The 18,070-nt window shown below is 49.7% G+C and overlaps 1 protein-coding gene and 1 long non-coding RNA gene across 4 annotated transcripts in view; one reads left to right on the forward strand and one right to left on the reverse strand.

The window, feature by feature from the left end:
• Window positions 1–5,857, reverse strand: part of SCIMP (SLP adaptor and CSK interacting membrane protein) — a 24,893-nt gene extending 19,036 nt beyond the window's left edge. The window contains exon 1 of one of the 3 annotated variants that reach the window (XM_021928625.2): window positions 5,631–5,857. The gene's annotated coding sequence lies outside the window, so the exon portion shown is untranslated. The other 2 variants (XM_009189464.4, XM_031657298.1) reach the window with 2 other exon arrangements.
• LOC108582565 lies at window positions 5,485–16,404 on the forward strand. Its single transcript, XR_002517944.1, has 3 exons — window positions 5,485–5,598; window positions 9,264–9,332; window positions 16,043–16,404. It is a non-coding gene; the product is annotated as an uncharacterized LOC108582565 (long non-coding RNA).
• Window positions 16,405–18,070: the final 1,666 nt, after the last annotated feature.

The following is an 18,070-nucleotide window of genomic DNA, read 5'->3' on the forward strand; positions in this document are numbered from 1 at the left end:
TCTCCTCTCTCTTCTCCTTTTTCTCCTCTCCTTTCTCTTCTCCCCTCCTCTCCTCTCCCCTCCCCTCCCCTCCTCTCCTTTACCTTCCTTTCCTTTTTGTAAAGACAACAAAATGTTGTAGATGCACAAAAAATGTTGCGTAGGCTGGTCTCAAACTCTGGGCCCCAAGTGATCCTCAGCCCCAGCCTCCCAAAGTACCAGGATTGCAGGCATGAGCCACTGCATCTGGCCAGAGGGAATACGTTTCCTGTTCCCACTTAGCTGTTGCACTTGGAATAAGACCCTTTTTTTTTTTTTTTTTTTTTTTGAGACGGAGTGTCGCTCTGTCACCCAGGCTGGAGTGCAGTGGCCGGATCTCAGCTCACTGCAAGCTCCGCCTCCTGGGTTCACGCCATTCTCCTGCCTCAGCCTCCCGAGTAGCTGGGACTACAGGCGCCCGCCACCTCGCCCGGCTAATTTTTTGTATTTTTAGTAGAGACAGGGTTTCACCGTGTTAGCCAGGATGGTCTCGATCTCCTGACCTCGTGATCCGCCCGTCTCGGCCTCCCAAAGTGCTGGGATTACAGGCGTGAGCCACCGCGCCCGGCCAAGGAATAAGACCCTTAACATCTCCTTGCAGGCTTCTGAAAAGCTTCCAAGAGATGATGCATGCAAAAGAGCTGTGTGTGCAGAAGATCACCAAGCATGAGGCATTATTAAGGGCAAACCAACCAAGTTCTATTTACAATCGCCAAGTGTCTTCTAAGAAGGGCAGCTACCCGACGAGGAGAATTCCCTATTCTCCCTGCAGAGGATCTCCAGGTCTGCAAAGCTGGCGGGGCTAGGAATGAAGTTTGCTGGTAGGAAGTGGGGAATGTTAAATTCCTCTGGGTTATAGAGGGGGAGAATTTGGAGTTCTGGGAGGGAAGGTGATGAGAAGAAGGGATGGAAGGGTGAGAAGAAGGGGAGCCAGCAGGATGGTACAAAGGTGGGAGTGAACCCAGGCTAGATTAGGCCTGCGGAACTTAACCTACTTTACTTGATTTTAGTCACTTGCTTCTAGTTGATGTTAAAACCTATATAGCTGCTGGGATCAGTGGCTCACACCTGTAATCCCAGCCCTTTGGGAGGCCGAGGCTGGAGGATCACTTGAGCCCAGGAGTTCAAGACCAGCCTAGGCAACATGGCAAGACCTTGTCTCTACTAAAAACAAACAAACAAAAAACCAGATGTGGCGGCATGTGCCTGTAGTCCCAGATACTCAGGAGGCTGAGGTGGGAGGATGGCTTGACTCTAGGAGGTTGAGGCTGCAGTGAGCTGTGATCACCATCAGTGTACTCTAGCCTGGGTTATAGAGTGAGACCCTGTCTTTAAAAACAAACAAACAAACAAAACCTATATAGCTAAAAGTCATGTAGCTAAGCAATATTTCACTGGAATTCCACCAGCTTCCTGCTGCATAACATCTCTGATGTATAGGTCATCATAGTAATGGTTGTTTAAGTTGTTTTCCAGGGGCTGGACGCGGTGGCTTACGCCTGTAATCCCAGCACTTTGGGAGGCCAAGGTGGGCTGATCACCTGAGGTCAGGAGTTCAAGACCAGCCTGGCCAACATGGTGAAACCCCGTCTCTACTAAAAATACAAAACTTAGCCAGGCATGGTGGTGGGCGCCTGTCATCCCAGCCACTCGGAAGGCTGAGGGAGGAGAATCATTTGAACCCAGGAGGTGGAGGTTGCAGTGAGCCTCCAAGATCGCTCCATTGCACTCCAGCCTGAGTGACGAGAGAGAAACTCCGTCCAAAAAAAAAAAAAAAAGTTGTTTTTCAGGAACGTGTGGTCAGCTCTTATCCAGTTCAAGCCACTTATGACCATCAGTCCTTCAACTTGGTCTGTGAGAGTGTCCAGTAGGTGACGTTTGATGTCAGAGCACCAAAAACTCCATCCTTAGTCATGCTAATGCCACCATTTTGTGAACCTGCATCCTATGAAGAACCACGAAGCTTGACTAGGCTTGCACAGATCGCTGATGCCCTACTTTTCCTTGCCTCCAATCACCTTCCCTACACCTTAGGCCACCTGCTTCTTTGTCCCATCAACGTCTCTAAACCCCATCTTTGAGGAAGTCAGTTTGAGACCTATTTTCCCATCTCCTCACTTGGCTGCCTCATGAATAAACACATTCTCTGCTGCAAAACTGGTCATCTCGGCACGGTGGCTCCCACCTGTAATCCCAGCACTTTGGGAGGCTGAGGCAGGCAGATCACCGGGTCAAGAGATCGAGACCATCCTGGCTAACACGGTGAAACCCCGTCTCTACTAAAAAATAGAAAAAATCAGCCGGGCGTGGGGGCGGGCGCCTGTAGTCCCAGCTACCTGGGAAGCTGAGGCAGGAGAATGGCGTGAACCCGGGAGGCGGAGGTTGCCGTGAGCCAAGATCGCACGACTGCACTCCAGCCTGGGCGACAGAGTAAGACTCCGTCTCAAAAAAAAAAAAACAAAAAACTGGTCACCTCAGTGATTGGCTTACTGTGCGATGAGCAGAATGGGCCTCATTTGGTAACAAGAGAAGAAACTGATAGAAAGTCCTCCTCAGGGATGGGGTGGCAAAGACATTTTCAGAACAGGGCCCTGTTATGTTCCGTGCGTAGTTGTTTGCACTGGTGCGTTACAAGCCCCTCTGGTGGCCTCCCGCTTAGTCTTTGGTAAAGTCTGCTGCATCTGCCAGTGGTTTTGTGAGCAGATTTGTTCTGGGGGTGTGGGGAACTAAGAAAGGGGTGGAATAGAAACAGTGCAACATAAACAGTTAAACCCACAGAGGCTGCAGGCCCATTGCTGACCATGGAAAAAGAGGTGGACTCCTTGGGAGTTCACAGAAGTCTTGGGGAGGGCTTTGGACTTCCGCAGGCCTAGAATAAGGGTTCGAACTAATCTCAGCCTAGATCTCAAGGGTCTGAGAGGCTGTAGAGAACATTTAGGCTGGTTGGCCTGAGCAGCTCTTGCCCCAGTTCACCTCTAATTCCCAGACTGTTGCTGTTCATGCTCAGTGAGGCCTTGTTCTCACTCATCCTTCTCTCTTTTTTTTTTTTTTTGAGATGGAGTCTTGCTCTGTCACCCAGGCTAGACTCCATTGGTGCAATCTCGGCTCACTGCAACCCCTACTTCCCGGTTAAAGCCATTCTCCTGCCTTAGCCTCCTGAGTAGCTGGGATTACAGACACACATGCACCACCATACCTGGCTCATTTTTGTGTATTTTTAGTAGAGATGGGGTTTGGCCATGTTGGCCAGGCTGGTCTCAAACTCCTGACCTCAAGTGATCCACCTGCCTCGGCCTCCCAAAGTTCTGGGATTACAGGCATGAGCCACTGAGTCTGGCTCCAGTTGTCCTTCTCACTGATGTCAGCACCAGAAATGGTCATGTGGATAGTCACTGGCAACTTAAAACCCAAGTGTGCATGGGGAAGTGCAGGGCAGGGTCATTAAACGGAGTCCAGCCTCTCTTCTCCCTTTCTCTATCCTTTCACTTCTGGGAAAGACCGGAAACCTCACCTCATTCCTCTTTCTCCCATGGCCCCATCCCCACCCCACTTCAGCCCGTCAGCCTCCAAATGTAGTCCAAGTCCTCATCTCTGTACCTGGACCATTCCATTTTCACTGGTCCCTAGTCCCCATCTGGCTCCCCACTGGCTGCCAAATACCACTGTGACCCTGTCCTTTCCTTGCTTTAAGCCTCTCAGTAGTTTTTTTGGTTGGTTGGTTGGTTTTTTTTTTTTTTTTTTTTTTTTTTTTTTGAGATGGAGTCTTGCTTGCTCTGTCACCAGGCTGGAGTGCAGTGGTATAATGTTGGCTCACTGCAACTTCCACCTCCCGGGCTCAAATGATTCTCCTGCCTCAGCCTCCTGAGTAGCTGCAACTATAGGCACCCACCACCACGTCCAGCTAATTTTTGTATTTTTAGTAGAGACGGGATTTCACCATGTTGGCCAGGCTGGTCTTGATCTCTTGACCTTGTGATCTGCCCACCTTGGCCTCCCAAAGTGCTAGGATTAGAGGAGTGAGCCACCGCACCCCACCTGCCTCTCAGTCGTTATTTACCACTGAAGCAGAGTGAAGCCTGTGCTCTGCATTGCTTCACGGCCAAGACCTCGGGGACAAGTGGATACACAGGGCAGTGGGAGTGGATATGGCGAAGCTGAACCCTGGTCTCTTCTCGAAATAATTTTCTAGAGGGCAAAAGCAGATGGCTCCACCGAGAACTCACACCAGCCCAACACACTTTGATCTCGAGGCCTCTGGAAGGGAAGGTGCCTAATGAGCTACTTAAAGCCAGAGATGCAATGACAGCGGTACCAAGACTGGAGGTGTTCCAGGTCTTTCATCCAAGAGCCCCAAGACATAGCCTAAATTCGCACCACTGTAATCTCAGCACTTTGGGAGCCTGAAGCAGGCGGATCACCCGAGGTCAGGAGTTCAAGAGCAGCCTGGCCAACACAGTGAAACCCCATCTCTACTAAAAATACAGAAATTAACCAGGTGTGGTGGCGCGTGCCTGTAATCCCAGCTATTCGGGAGGCTGAGGCAGGAGAATCGCTTGAACCCGGAAGGTGGTCGTTGCAGTGAGCTGAGATCGTGTCACTGCCCTCCAGCCTGGGCAACAAGAGCAAAACTCCGTGTCAAAAATAGATAAATAAATAAAATAAAATAAAAATAAATAAATGGACACAGTCAGTGCCTTGCTCCCACCCCTACCTCCAGCACAGCACCATGACAGTCTTCTCACATATCAGTCCCAAAACATACTATCGGCATCCAGAGAGTGGGAATAACTCGTTACAGTTCACACCTCTCATTCCCAGTCATTATCTCATTTCAACCCGAGAGGTAGACTTCTTCATCGCCGCGACATACACACGAGGAAAAGGCCCAGAGAGGTGAAGCGATGCCTCAGGTCACTCAGCCAGTTACCGGCAGAGCAGATTCTTCAATGCAAGTTTTTCTCCAACCCTACCCAGCAGTCGTACCAGGGCCCCAGGCTGCAATCCCCTGGCCCGGTGCCCATCGGTGGCTCCCAGGGACACATGCCCTGATGCCGGCGCTGACAGATGTCTACTGGGAAGAGAGCAGGAAACTGTCCCTTGGAAAGCCGAGATGCTTACCTGAACTGTGAAGGTATCCGAGCGGCTAAGGAGACAGCAGTGGCTGGAGTGCTGCGGTTCAGGCACAGCTGGCGAGAGGCATTCCTCACTCACAGGCCCTCACCCACCGCTCGAGACAGTGAGCCTCATCCTGACCACTTCCCCTTTCTAGTCTGCCCACGGGGGAGAGACCCAGGCGTCATCTCTAGGCAAGCATCCCTTTTCCAGGGAAGCTGACGACCCGCGGCTGTCCGGAAGCCAGAATCTTCTCACTGCCCTGTGTCGCTCCCGCAAGACCCACCAGAGGACCCTCGTGGTGCGGGAGGGGGTCCTGGTGGGGGCCAGGGGCCAGGGTGGAGACTTGGCAGTGTGGGTGGGTGAGGTGCCCCCACAGACGAGTTTGCCCTGAGCATTCCTGGAAGTGGTAGCCTTAGTCTCAAGAAGAGCGACGGGACGCCGACTCCCACGCAGAGACAGATCCAGGTAAGAAACCAGCTCATGTGTGACAAACTCACCAGCTCACAATGAGGGTGACTCTTGAAAGCTCCTGTGCACCCTGGAACTGCTGAGACATCTTCTGCTTGCAGGAGGCAAGGGACAGGCTTCCTGTTTCTGAGGGCGTGTGAGTGGCGACATTGAGAAATGTGGCCAGTGGAGCATTTTGACGGAGTTGGGTTCCCTCATTTAACACTGTGAGACAGAAACTCCCAGCGAGGCCCACGGCCCCTGAACATGGGGGATGGGGTGGGGAAACCAATTAACCATTTTGTTGAATTGGCTGCTTCTGACTCAAATGAGCAGTCACATTAGTAAAAATAGGCAAACGGATGTGCGTTGTGTCTGCCTAGAGCGAATGAGTTGTTGTCGATTTCAGTAATAATGATGATAACCTGATAGGTCTGATAAATGTTTAACAAACACCTGGCTTGGCCGGGCGCGGTGGCTCACGCCTGTAATCCCAGCACTTTGGGAGGCCGAGGCGGGTGGATCACAAGGTCAGGAGATCGAGACCATGGTGAAACCCCGTCTCTACTAAAAATAGAAAAAATTAGCCGGGCGCAGTGGCGGGCACCTGTAGTCCCAGCTACTCGGGAGGCTGAGTGAGACAGGAGAATGGCGTGAACCCGGGAGGCGGAGCTTGCAGTGAGCCGAGATTGCGCCACTGCACTCCAGTCTGGGCGACAGAGCAAGACTCCGTCTCAAAAAAAAAAAAAACAAAAAACAAAAAACAAACACCTGGCTCTGGCCGGGCACAGTGGCTCACGCCAGCACTTTGGGAGGCCGAGGACGGCGGATCACCTGAAGTCAGTAGTTCGAGACCAGCCTGGCCAACATGGTGAAACCCCATCTCTACTAAAAATACAAAAATTAGCCAGGCGTTTTGGCGTGCGCCTGTAGTCCCAGCTACTCAGGAGGCTGAGGCAGGAGAATTGCTTGGACCCATGAGGCGGAGGTTGCAGTGAGCTGAGATCACGCCACTGCACTCCAGCCTGGACGACAGGGCAAGACTCCATGTCAAACAAAACAAAAACAAAACATCTGGCTCAGAAGATTCCTGATTTGCAGTGTTTACTAAATTCTTTTTTTTTTTTTTTTTTTTGAGATGGAGTTTTGCTCTTGTTGCCAGGCTGGAGTGCAATGGCTTGATCTCGGCTCACTGCAACCTCCAACTCCCAGGTTCAAGTGATTCTCCTGCCTCAGCCTCCCAAGTAGCTGGGACTACAGGCGCCTGCCACCACATCTGGCTAATTTTTGTATTTTTATTAGAGACGGTTTCGCCATGTTGGCCAAGCTGGTCTCGGTCTTTCGACCTTGTGATCCGCCCTCCTCTGCCTCCCAAAGTGCTGGGATTACAGGGATGAGCCCCTGCACCTGGCCAAGGCCTGAACTCTTTCTTATTAGGCTCATCCAAAGTTTAGCTGCTAAAACACCTTCCTAAAAGCCAATTTAAAATTCTCTGCTAGGCCAGATATGGTGGCTCACGCCTGAAATCCCAGCACTTTGGGAGGCCGAGGCAGGCGGATCACAAGGTCAGGAGTTTGAGACCAGCCTGGCCAATACAGTGAAATCCCGCCTCTACTAAAAATACAAAAATTAGTCAGGCGTGGTGGCAGGCGCCTGTAGTCCCAGCTACTCAGGAGGCTGAGGCAGAAGAATCGCTTGAACCTGGGAGGCGGAGGTTGCAGTGAGCTGAGATCAAGCCACTGCACTCCAGCCTGGGCAACAGAGCAACACTCCGTCTCAAAAAAAAAAAAAAATTCTCTTCTGAAGGGTGAATAAATGCTTCTGTGGATAGAACTTATCCTAGGCTAACAAAGCTGTGACTTCTTGGTTTGTGTTTCATTCATTCATTCAATAAATCAATCAATAAATTATTTTGCTAACCTTTAAGGACCCCAGTTCAGCTGTGTGATATAGTGAACTCTGTAACCCTATTCCCAACAATGCCTTTTGCACATCAAGTTCAAGGGTGAGGTGTCAGGTGATCAGAATTCCAGGCCTGGTTTGACAACTTTCTTTGTGAATCCTTCCCTTCTCTGAGCCTCAGTTTCCTTGTTGTAAAATGAAAGAATACAATTGATAAACATGAAAGTGCTTCAGGGATTTTGCCATAAGGTTTTTTTTTTTTTTTTTTTTGAGACAGAATCTCCCTCTGTCGCCCAGGCTGGAGTGCAGTGGCACAATCTTGGCTCACTGCAACCTCTGCCTCCCAGTATCAAGCGATTCTCCTACTTCAACCTCCCGAGTAGCTGGGATTACAGATGCGTGCCACCATGCCCAGCTAATTTTTGTATTTTTAGTAGAGACAGGGTTTCACCATGCTGGCCTGTCTGGTCTCAAACTCCTGACCTCAAGCAATCTGCCCGCCTCGGCCTCCCAAAGTACTGAGATTACAGGCATGAGTCACCGCACCTGGCCTTCTTTTTCTTTGTTTTTAAAGACAGGATCTTACTCTGTCACCCTGGCTGGAGTGCAGTGGTGCAATCACAGCTCACTGCAGCCTTGACCTCCTGGGCTCAATCGATCCTCCTGCCTCAGTTTCCTGAGTAGCTGGAACCACAGGCATATGCCACCATGCCTGGCTAATTTTTGTATTTTTTTTGTAGAGATGAGGTCTTGTTATGTTTTCCAGGTTGGTCTCAAACTTCTGGGCTCAAGCAATCCTCCTGTCTCAGCCTCCCAAAGTGTTAGAATTACAGGCATGAGCTACTGTACCTGGTCTATTCTAATTTTTAAAGGTTCAATAAAATTCTAATTCTCAATAACATTCTCTGTATCTCTCTCTCTCACACACACACAGTTATATATATATAACATATAGTTAAATATATAGTTGCATTTTCTTTTTTTTTTTTTTTTTTTGAGACAGAGTCTGGCTCTGTCACCCAGGCTGGAGCTCAGTGGCTGGATCTCAGCTCACCGCAAGCTCCGCCTCCCGGGTTTACGCCATTCTCCTGCCTCAGCCTCCCGAGTAGCTGGGACTACAGGCGCCCGCCACCTCGTCCAGCTAGTTTTTTGTATTTTTTAGTAGAGACGGGGTTTCACTGTGTTAGCCAGGATGGTCTCGATCTCCTGACCTCGTGATCCGCCCGTCTCGGCCTCCCAAAGTGCTGGGATTACAGGCTTGAGCTACCGCGCCCGGCCTATAGTTACATTTTCATTATCCATTAATCTGTTTGTAGACACTGAGGTTGTTTCCATGTCTTGGCTATTATGGAAAATGCTGCAATGGACATGGGAGTCAAACATCTTTTTCCATCTCTTCAGTTTCAGCCTGCGTGTTTCCTTAAAGGGCAGCATATACATTATATCTACATAATGATGTTTTGGTCAGTGATGGACCGCATATTAGACAGTAGTCCCCTAAGATTATAATGAAATGGAAAAATTCATATCACCTAGTGATGTCATAGCCATTGTAACATCATAGCACAATTATTTTTCAAATGAACTTGTATAGCTTACATGTACAGTGTTTGTAAAGTCTGCATCGTGTACAGTAATGTCCTAGACCTTCATATGCATCACTACTCACTCACTGACTCACCCAGGGCAACAGCCAGTCCTGAAAGCTCTATGGCGAATACTCCATACAGATATACAATTTTTAAAAAATCTTTTTATTTTTATTTTATTTTATTTTTTAGTTTCACTCTTGTTGCCCACGCTGGAGTCCAATGGTGCGATCTCGGCTCACTGCAACCTCCACTTCCCGGGTACAAGCAATTCTCCTGCCTCAGTCTCCTGGATTACAGGCACATGCCACCAAACCCAGCTAATTTTTCTTGTTTTGTGTTTGTTTTTGTTTTGGGACAGAGTTTCACTCTTGTTGAACATCTCCGTTTTAAATGTATTGTTTTCCTAATTTTGGTTGCGTTGTCTGTGTTCTGCTGTAGCTTGCTATGCTCCCTTAAAACAATTATTTTGAATTCCTTGTCAGGAAATATTTAGATCTCCACTTCTTTGGGGTTGGTTACTATAAAATTATTGTGTTCCTTTCATGGTGTCATGCTTCCTCAGTTTTCATGTTGCTTAAAGTGTTACATTACTGTCTTTGTATTTACTTGGGGAAGTCACTTCTTCCTGTCTTTGATAACTGGCTTTGAGAGGAAAACATCTTCACCAGTTAACCAGGCTCAGGGATTCTGAGGCTATTTTGTACTTTTTCTATGGATGCACCCACTCCACTCCTCTTGTTCGCTCTTGGGATGGGGGGGGGGGTTCTTAAGATGATATACCTTCTGTTAATACTGCAAAGCCAGGCCAAGCACGGAGAGTCTCCCATTTGTTTTCCTTAGGGGCAGTGCCCTGAAATGCTCATTTGTGTACCTTCTCCCAATCCTACGGTATCAAGCCTGTTGAGTGCATGTGCTTGCAAACCATCTGTAAAGCCCTACACTTGCTGTCCAGGGTACACCTAGAGAGGTCCAGCCATGGGGTGGTGAAAGGGGTGAAGCACATAGAGTATTCGAGGTGCCCATGGGCCAGCTGGGGAGTCTACAGGTAAGGCATCCCAAGCAGCTTGTGAGCAGGCCTTTGATGGAATCTGTGAAGCAGCTAGTAAGGTATGTGGCCCTTTGTTGAGTTTTATACTGTGATTGCTGTGAGTCTCTTGCCTTTGTTCCTTCCTCCACATTCTCCCAGCTACTCGTTCATGTGCATCCCTTCAGTATTCTGGGTGGGATGAAGAAGAGGGAGGACTCTTAGGAAACATCCTGCACAGCTGGGGAAGCTGAGTGTTCACTCATTATACTTTTACATTTCCCTGTGGGAGTTACTGTGGGCTGAGGGGGTCTGTCGTGTCACTGACCTGTACCACCTACGGGCAGGGGTGATGCAATGAAACTGTTCTTTTTATTTTCTTCAATGTTCCTATGTTTAGATTTTTTGCTCCAATGGTGTTCTAGAATTTCTTCCCTGGACTCCCAGAAAGGTATATTAATCCATGGATAGTTGTCAAAACCAGGGCACTGTGGAGGAGATGAGATGAATAGCAGTAGGAAACTCCTATTCCACCATCTGGGTCTCTCTGCCTTCTTCATATTTACTGTTATAGACTGATCTCTCCAGTTGGAAAACTCCTGGAGGACTGAACACTTTCTCAAGTACCACCTGAGTGGACAAAACATCAACTACGTTTCCTCTGCTCTCATACCACAGTCAACACAGAAGACTTCCATGAAATGTATGGAAACTTATCCCTACCAATAGGCAAGCGATCAGTTCTACATTCAACAGCTTATGGGTGTCCTCCAATTCAATTTCGCCACTACCACCCTGGAGACAGCATCAGATCACACAGATTAAGGGCTCAGTCCCACGAGACTTCCTGTCACTTTTGACGCCAATCACAAGCACCAGGATGTTTTACCCATGCTTCTGACCTACTGGCTATAAATGGGGGTTCCCATGGCTTCCTCCTTGGGGTTGATTAATTTTCTACAGTGGCTCACAGAACTCAGGGAAACGCTTATTTATGCTTACCAGTCTATTGTAAAGGATATTACAAAGGATACAGATGAAATGTTGCACAGGAAAAGATAAGGGGGAGAAGGGACAGAGCTTCCATGCCCTCCAAGGACGCACTGCCTTGCAGGAACCTCCACATGTTTGGCTCCCCAGAAACTCTCTAAACCCTGTCCTTTGTGGTTGGTATGGAGGCTTCATTATGTAGGCATGATTGATGAGACCATCGACCCACTGGTGATCAGTTTAATTTTCAGCCCTTTTCACCTCCTGGGAGGTGGAGCTGAATGTGCCAATCTTCTAATCCTTCTGGGTCTCTTCAGTGATCAGCACCCATCCTGTGAAGCCACATATGAGCTGCCAGTCATAAGTCAACTCATTAGCATACAAAAAGATAACACTTCGAAGAGTCTAAGGATTTTAGGAGTTGCATGCCAGCAAATGGGGACAAAGACCAACTGTATGTTACACCCTGCCAACCATGGCACCCTCCCAACATGGCACCCAGCATATTCACAATGTTACACCCTCCCAACTATGGCACCCAGCATATTCCTGAACACATAGGAAATACCTGATAGATACTCATTGACTGAAAAAAGAAACTGAGTCATCCACAGAGAGAGGTGAGTTGCAGCCGGGTGCGATGGCTCATGCCTGTAATCCCAGCACTTTGGAAGGCTGAGGCAGGTGGATCACCTGAGGTCGGGAGTTCGAGACCAGCCTGACCAACATGGAGAAACCCCATCTCTACTACAAATACAAAAGTAGCCGAGCATGGTGGGGCATGCCTGTAATCCTAGCTACTCAGGAGGCTGAGGCAAGAGAATCACTTGAACCCCGGAGGCGGAGGTTGCGGTGAGCTGAGATCAAGCCATTGCACTCCAGCCTGGGCAACAGGAGGAAAACGCCATCTCAAAAAAAAAAAAAAAAAAAATGTGAGTTGCGTACACAAAGGAGGCAACTTCATTCTACCAAACTTGAGTGCCTACTTTACCAGGCCATGTGCTGGACAGTGCAAGAATTCAAGAAAAGAATCCGACTCAGCATCTGCCCTCAAGAAAGTCCAGCAAAATGTAGGAGGAAGTTGAAGCCATAATATGATGCAGGCTAAATACAGTGACCTTCAATTTGTGCCAGACCCTATGCAAGTAGAGACTGAGAACTGGGCAAGTCATTCATGGGCAGAGCACATGCTCTACAGGACAGAAGGCACATAAGTTATTACTATGCATAGTGATGAATGCTAGTGCTGTGGAAGCACAAAAGTGGGAGAGAAGAATGGGTCTGATATGGTAGCATTTGAACTGGGCCTTGAAGGATGTGTAGGAGCTCACCAAGTGGAGAGAATGTGGACAGACACAAAGCAGCCATAGTGTTTGGAGAGAAACAGACGGTTGCATGGCTGATCAAGAGTGAATGTATTGAGCAGTCAGAGGCCTGAGAGCAAAGTTTAGGGACACACACCAGAGCATCTGGATCTGCCCACTTCCTTGCTACCTACATTCTTCCCCGACTATACCATTTGTCTTTCCACCACAAGAGGAGAGCAGGAAGTTGAGGCGGTTGTGTTCTTTCTGCACATCTGAAATGCCATCTGCTGGTCTGGGCAGCTAAAGAGGTCCCTGAGGGCGGTAGATTAGCAGTTGGACCAGAGGGGGTCAAGGAGAATGAAGGGCACCCTCTAGTGGTCATCTGTGGTACTTTCTCCTCGGGATTCTGGTCCTTCTGACCTCCCAAGAGGGATGGCTGGACACACAAGATGTTCACCTCTTTTTTTTTTTTTTTTTGGGAGACAAGAGTCTCACTCTGTCACCCAGGCTGGAGTGCAGTGGGGTGATCTCCGCTCACTGCAAGGTCCGCCTCCCGGGTTCACGCCATTCTCCTGCCTCAGCCTCCTGAGTAGCTGGGACTACAGGCGCCCGCCACCATGCTCGTCTAATTTTTTGTATTTTTAATAGAGACAGGGTTTCACCATGTTAGCCAGGATGGTCTCGATCTCCTGACCTCGTGATCCACCTCGGCCTCCCAAAGTGCTGGGATTACAGGCGTGAGCCACCGTGCCCGACGATGTTCACCTCTTAAAGCTATAGAGACCATCAGGCTAGAGGACACTCAGAAGGGGTTCTAGTCCACCCCTCATCCCATGACTCAACATTTTTGTCAACATCCGGGTGGCACCCAGCTTCTGCCGTTTTGTTTCTTCTGTTTCTTCTCACTCAGTCATCCAAGCCATGTATAAAATGAGGGTGTTATTCTTTGTACCACTCACAAGTGTCAATTAATCCCCATCATGAGAAAAAAACTGAAGTCATCCTGGCTAACACAGTGAAACCTCGTCTCTACTAAAAAAAATACAAAAAACTAGCCGGGCGTGGTGGTGGCGCCTGTAGTCCCAGCTACTCGGGAGGCTGAGGCAGGAGAATGGCGGGATCCCCGGGAGGCGGGAAAGCAGTGAGCCGAGATCGCCACTGCACTCCAGCCTGGGCTTACAGAGCCAGACTCCGCTTCAAAAAAAAAGAAAAGAAAAAAACTGAAGAAAGGGAAATCATAAAATAGAACATTAATAGATTTTATTATAGTTTTTAAGAAGTTTTTTAAGAGCTCTCAAGTGACAGTTCGGCTGGAGTTCTATGTGGTGCCATCTCTCAGCCTACTGCAACCTCCCACCTCCTGGGTTCAGGCTATTCTCCTACCTCAGCCTCCCGAAAGTAGCTGGGATTACAGGTGATGCACCACCACTTGGCTAATTGCATCTTTAGTAGAGACGGAAGCTTCCATGTTGGTCGGGCTGGTCTCGAACTCCCGACATCAGGTGATCCATCCACCTCGGCCTCCCAAAGTCCTGGGATTACAGGCGTGAGCCACTGTGCCCAGCACAAGAACTCATCTTTAAAGAGCTCTGAGAGCAGTATGGGTGGCCAAAGCACTCAGGTGGAACCGGAAGTCATCACTAAGCGTCCGTGGCTGCTTTGTTTGTCCCTAACAATAGCCAAGCAGGTGTTGCAGCTCCTCTGTCTCCCACCCCGGCCCTCACGACATTGAAGTAGGGTCTTTCCAGTTCAGATGTAAAAAGGCAAGTGTGTAAGTATTTGGGGGTGTAGCAGGAGGCAGCCGTCTCTTGTGTATGAACGGAGTCCCTGCCCACTTCTCCCCATTTCTGGAGGTAAAGATTCCCGTGAAAGTTATTGAGCTGCTGGGCTGCAAGGCTCGGTTCGCGAATCCCAGCACTTTAGAGGTCGGTGACGGGCGGATCACGAGGTCAGCAGATCGGCATCCATCCTGGCTAACCCGGGTGAAACCCCGCTCTACTAAAAAATACAAAAACTAGCCGGCTAGGTGGCTACTCGTAGTCCCAGCTACTCGAGGCTGAGGCAGGAGAATGGCGAAACCCGGAGGCAGGCGGAGCTTGCAGTGAACTGAGATCCGGCCACTGCACTGCAGCCTGGGTGACAGAGCAAGACTCCGTCTCAAAAAAAAAGTTACTTGGAGCATTGGGCCCCTAATCCCCAGAACCCACGACTATGTCATTTCACATGGTGAAACGTGGACTTCAGCAATGCATCAAGGATTTTAAGTGGGAAGTCATGTTGGATTATCCACATGGACCCCGTGTAATTACAAGGTCCTTCTGAGAGGGATGCAGGAGAGTCAGGGTCAGTGGCAAGGGACGTGCTGGCAGAGGCGAGAGACTGGGGAGATCCGAAGAAGGGCTCTTGAGCCAAGAAATGCAGGCCGTCTCGAGGAGCTGGTCAGGGCTGGGCAATGGCTTTTCCCCTGGGACAGAGATGGGGAGACAGCAGTGATTTCAGTTCTCACCCTTGAACCTTCTCTCTTCTGCGTTCCCAAACATGAGTCCACTAGCCCCATTACCACTCAACTGACTGGGAGCCACATCAACCACAACTCTTGTGATTTACCAGTTGTAATACTTAAGCATTTTCTGTGGCCTGGCAATTTATTGATTGATTGATTGATTGATTTTTGAGATGGTCTCACCCTGTCACTCAGGCTGGAATGCAGTGGTGCAGTCATGGCCCAATGCAGCCTCAAACTCCTGGGCTCAAGTGATCCTCTCACCCAAACCTCCCAAGTAGCTGGGACCATTGGCATGCACCGCCATGCCTGGCTAATTTTTAAATTTTTTGTAGAGATGGGGGTCTCGCTACATTTCCCAAGCTAGTCTCAAACTCCTGGCCTCAAGAGATTTTACTGCCTAGGCCTCCCAAAATGCTGGGATTACAGACATGAGCCACCGTGCCTGGCCTGGCAATTTAACCCAACTAAGTCATCTCCCCTCTGGATGTTCTCCCCATGACATACTTTTCAGTGGTTTTAAAATATTTTTACATTTTTTGAGACTCCTTTCATTGCACCGTGGGAATCTATGTCCCCTCTACTCGAAAGTGGGCTGGTTGGCCGGGCGCGGTGGCTCAAGCCTGTAATCCCAGCACTTTGGGAGGCCGAGATGGGCGGATCACGAGGTCAGGAGATTGAGACCATCCTGGCTAACACGGTGAAACCCCGTCTCTACTAAGAAATACAAAAAATAGCCGGGCGAGGTGGCAGCGCCTGTAGTCCCAGCTACTCGGGAGGCTGAGGCCGGAGAATGGCGTGAACCCGGGAGGCGGAGCTTGCAGTGAGCTGGGATCCGGTCACTGCACTCCAGCCTGGGCGACAGCGCGAGACTCCGTCTCAAAAAAAAAAAAAAAGAAAGTGGGCTGGCAGGACTCACTTATAAACCACAGAATGTAGGGGAAGGAAAGCTGCTTAACTTTTGAGGATAAAAAATTGTGCAGCTTTGGGCGGGGCGTGGTGGCTCACGCCTGTAATTCCAGCACTTTGTGAGGCCGAGGCGGGTGGATCATGAGGTCTCGAATTCAAGACCAGCCTGGCCAATGGAAGGTCCTCTGAATGAGCTACACCATGGTTGAGCCATTGTGACCCCTGTGACCCACAGGTACAGGCCTCCTGGAGTCACAAAGCCTGGAGCAACAGGAGAACCACTAAAGAAGAAGAAACAGCTAGTTCCTGCCCTAATGGATTAACCCACCTTTCAACATTCCACCACTGTGATATGTTCCTGCCCTACCCTAATCAATCAACCTTGTGATATCCTGCCTTGGGACTTCCCCCTCCTCATGACTATGTACCTTGTGACATTCTTTCCCTGCCATGAAAAACTGCCCCCTAACTGTAACTTTCCACTACCTACCCCAAACCTATAAAACCAGTTCCACTCCTACCACTCTTTGCTGAGTCTTTTCTCAGACTCAGCCCACTTGCACCCAAGTGAATAAACAGCCTTGTTGCTCACACTAAGCCTGCTTAGGTGGTCTCTTATACGGACGCACATAACAGCCAAGATGGTGAAACCCCGTCTCTACTAAAAATACAAAAATTAGCTGGGTGCGGTGGCAGGTGCCACCTGAGGCAAGAGAATCACTTGAAGTCGATGGGTGGAGGTTTGCGAGCCGGGGACCAGGCCACACCCAGCCTGGTGTGACAGAGTGGGAGACTTCCATCTCAAAAAAAAAATTGGCCGATGCGGTGGCTCACGCCTGTAATCCAGCACTTTGGGAGGCCGAGGGCGGCAGATCAACAGGTCAGGAGGATTGAGACCATCCTGGCTAACACGGTGAAACCCCATCCCTACTAAAAATACAAAAAATTAGCAGGTCGTGGTGGCGGGCGCCTGTAGTCCCAGCTACTCAGGAGGCTGGGGCAGGAGAATGGCGTGAACCCGGGAGGCGGAGCTTGCAGTGAGCCAAGATTGCCCCACTGCAGTCCAGCCTGGGCGACAGAGCGAGACTCCATCTCAAAAAAACAAAAAAAATTATGAAGCTTCTACTTCGTCCTCTTGAGTCTCCCACTCAGTGGGCCGGGGGAAGCCAGCCACCACATAAGAAGTCCAGCTACTCCGAGACCCCGCCATGCTGGAGAAGCCACGTAGAGCCCTGGGTTGGCAACCCCAGCTGAGCTACCAGGCCACAGCCCGTGCCAGCCGTGTGAGTGAGCCAGCTTGGACGTCCAGCCCTGTGGGGCCTTCAGATGACATCTGAGCAGCTACTAGGGAAACGCTGAGTGAGACTGGCCAGGCTCAGGCCTGCCTAAATTCCTGGCCCACAAAATCATGAGCAAACCAAGTGGCTATTTTAAGTCAACAAGATTTGGAGTAACTTGTTAACATCCGTAGTGGCTGGAACAACTTTTTCTCTACCCTCCTGCCCCACTTCCACGCCTCCAGGGGCAAAGCATAACGCCCATTTTGCTGCAAACAGCATACCTGGTCGGCCTCTCTTTTTTTTTTTTTTTTTTGCGGGGGGGATGGAGTCTCGCTCTGTCGCCCAGGCTGGAGTGCAGTGGTGTGATCTTGGCTCACTGCAACCTCCGCCTCCCGGGTTCACGCCATTCTCCTGCCTCAGTCTCCCGAGTAGCTGGGACTACAGGCGCCCGCCAACACGCCCGGCTAATTTTTTGTATTTTTAGTAGAGATGGGTTTTCACCGTGTTAACCAGGATGGTCTCAATCTCCTGACCTCATGATCTGCCCATCTCGGCCTCCCAAAGTGCTGGGATTACAGGCGTGAGCCACCGTGCCCGGCCCCTGGTTGGCCTCTCTATCACAGCTGAGTGCACACCTGTTATCTTGCCTTCCCAGGCCTTCACTCCCTCTTCGGTGAAAAGCAACCCTTTCTTTTGAGAAAATGTCCCCCCATTGCCCACCCCCTTTATCAATCACATTGTTTTCAGTCAGAGCTGCCACGTTCCTATTTTCACTCCCCACTGCCACATGGGAATGCAGATGGCCTCCAGGAGGTGAAGAAGGCAGCGAAATAGGTTCTTCCCCAGAGCCTACAGAAAGAACCTGCCTGCCAACACATCGCAGACTGCTGCACTTCGGCACCTCCAGATCTGTAAGAGAATATCAAACGTGTGATTGATATTTTGCTACAACAGAAACAGGAAGTGAATACACCCTTCAACAC

This window comes from Papio anubis, chromosome 17 (assembly GCF_008728515.1).
Source record: "Papio anubis isolate 15944 chromosome 17, Panubis1.0, whole genome shotgun sequence".
NCBI lineage: Eukaryota > Metazoa > Chordata > Mammalia > Primates > Cercopithecidae > Papio > Papio anubis.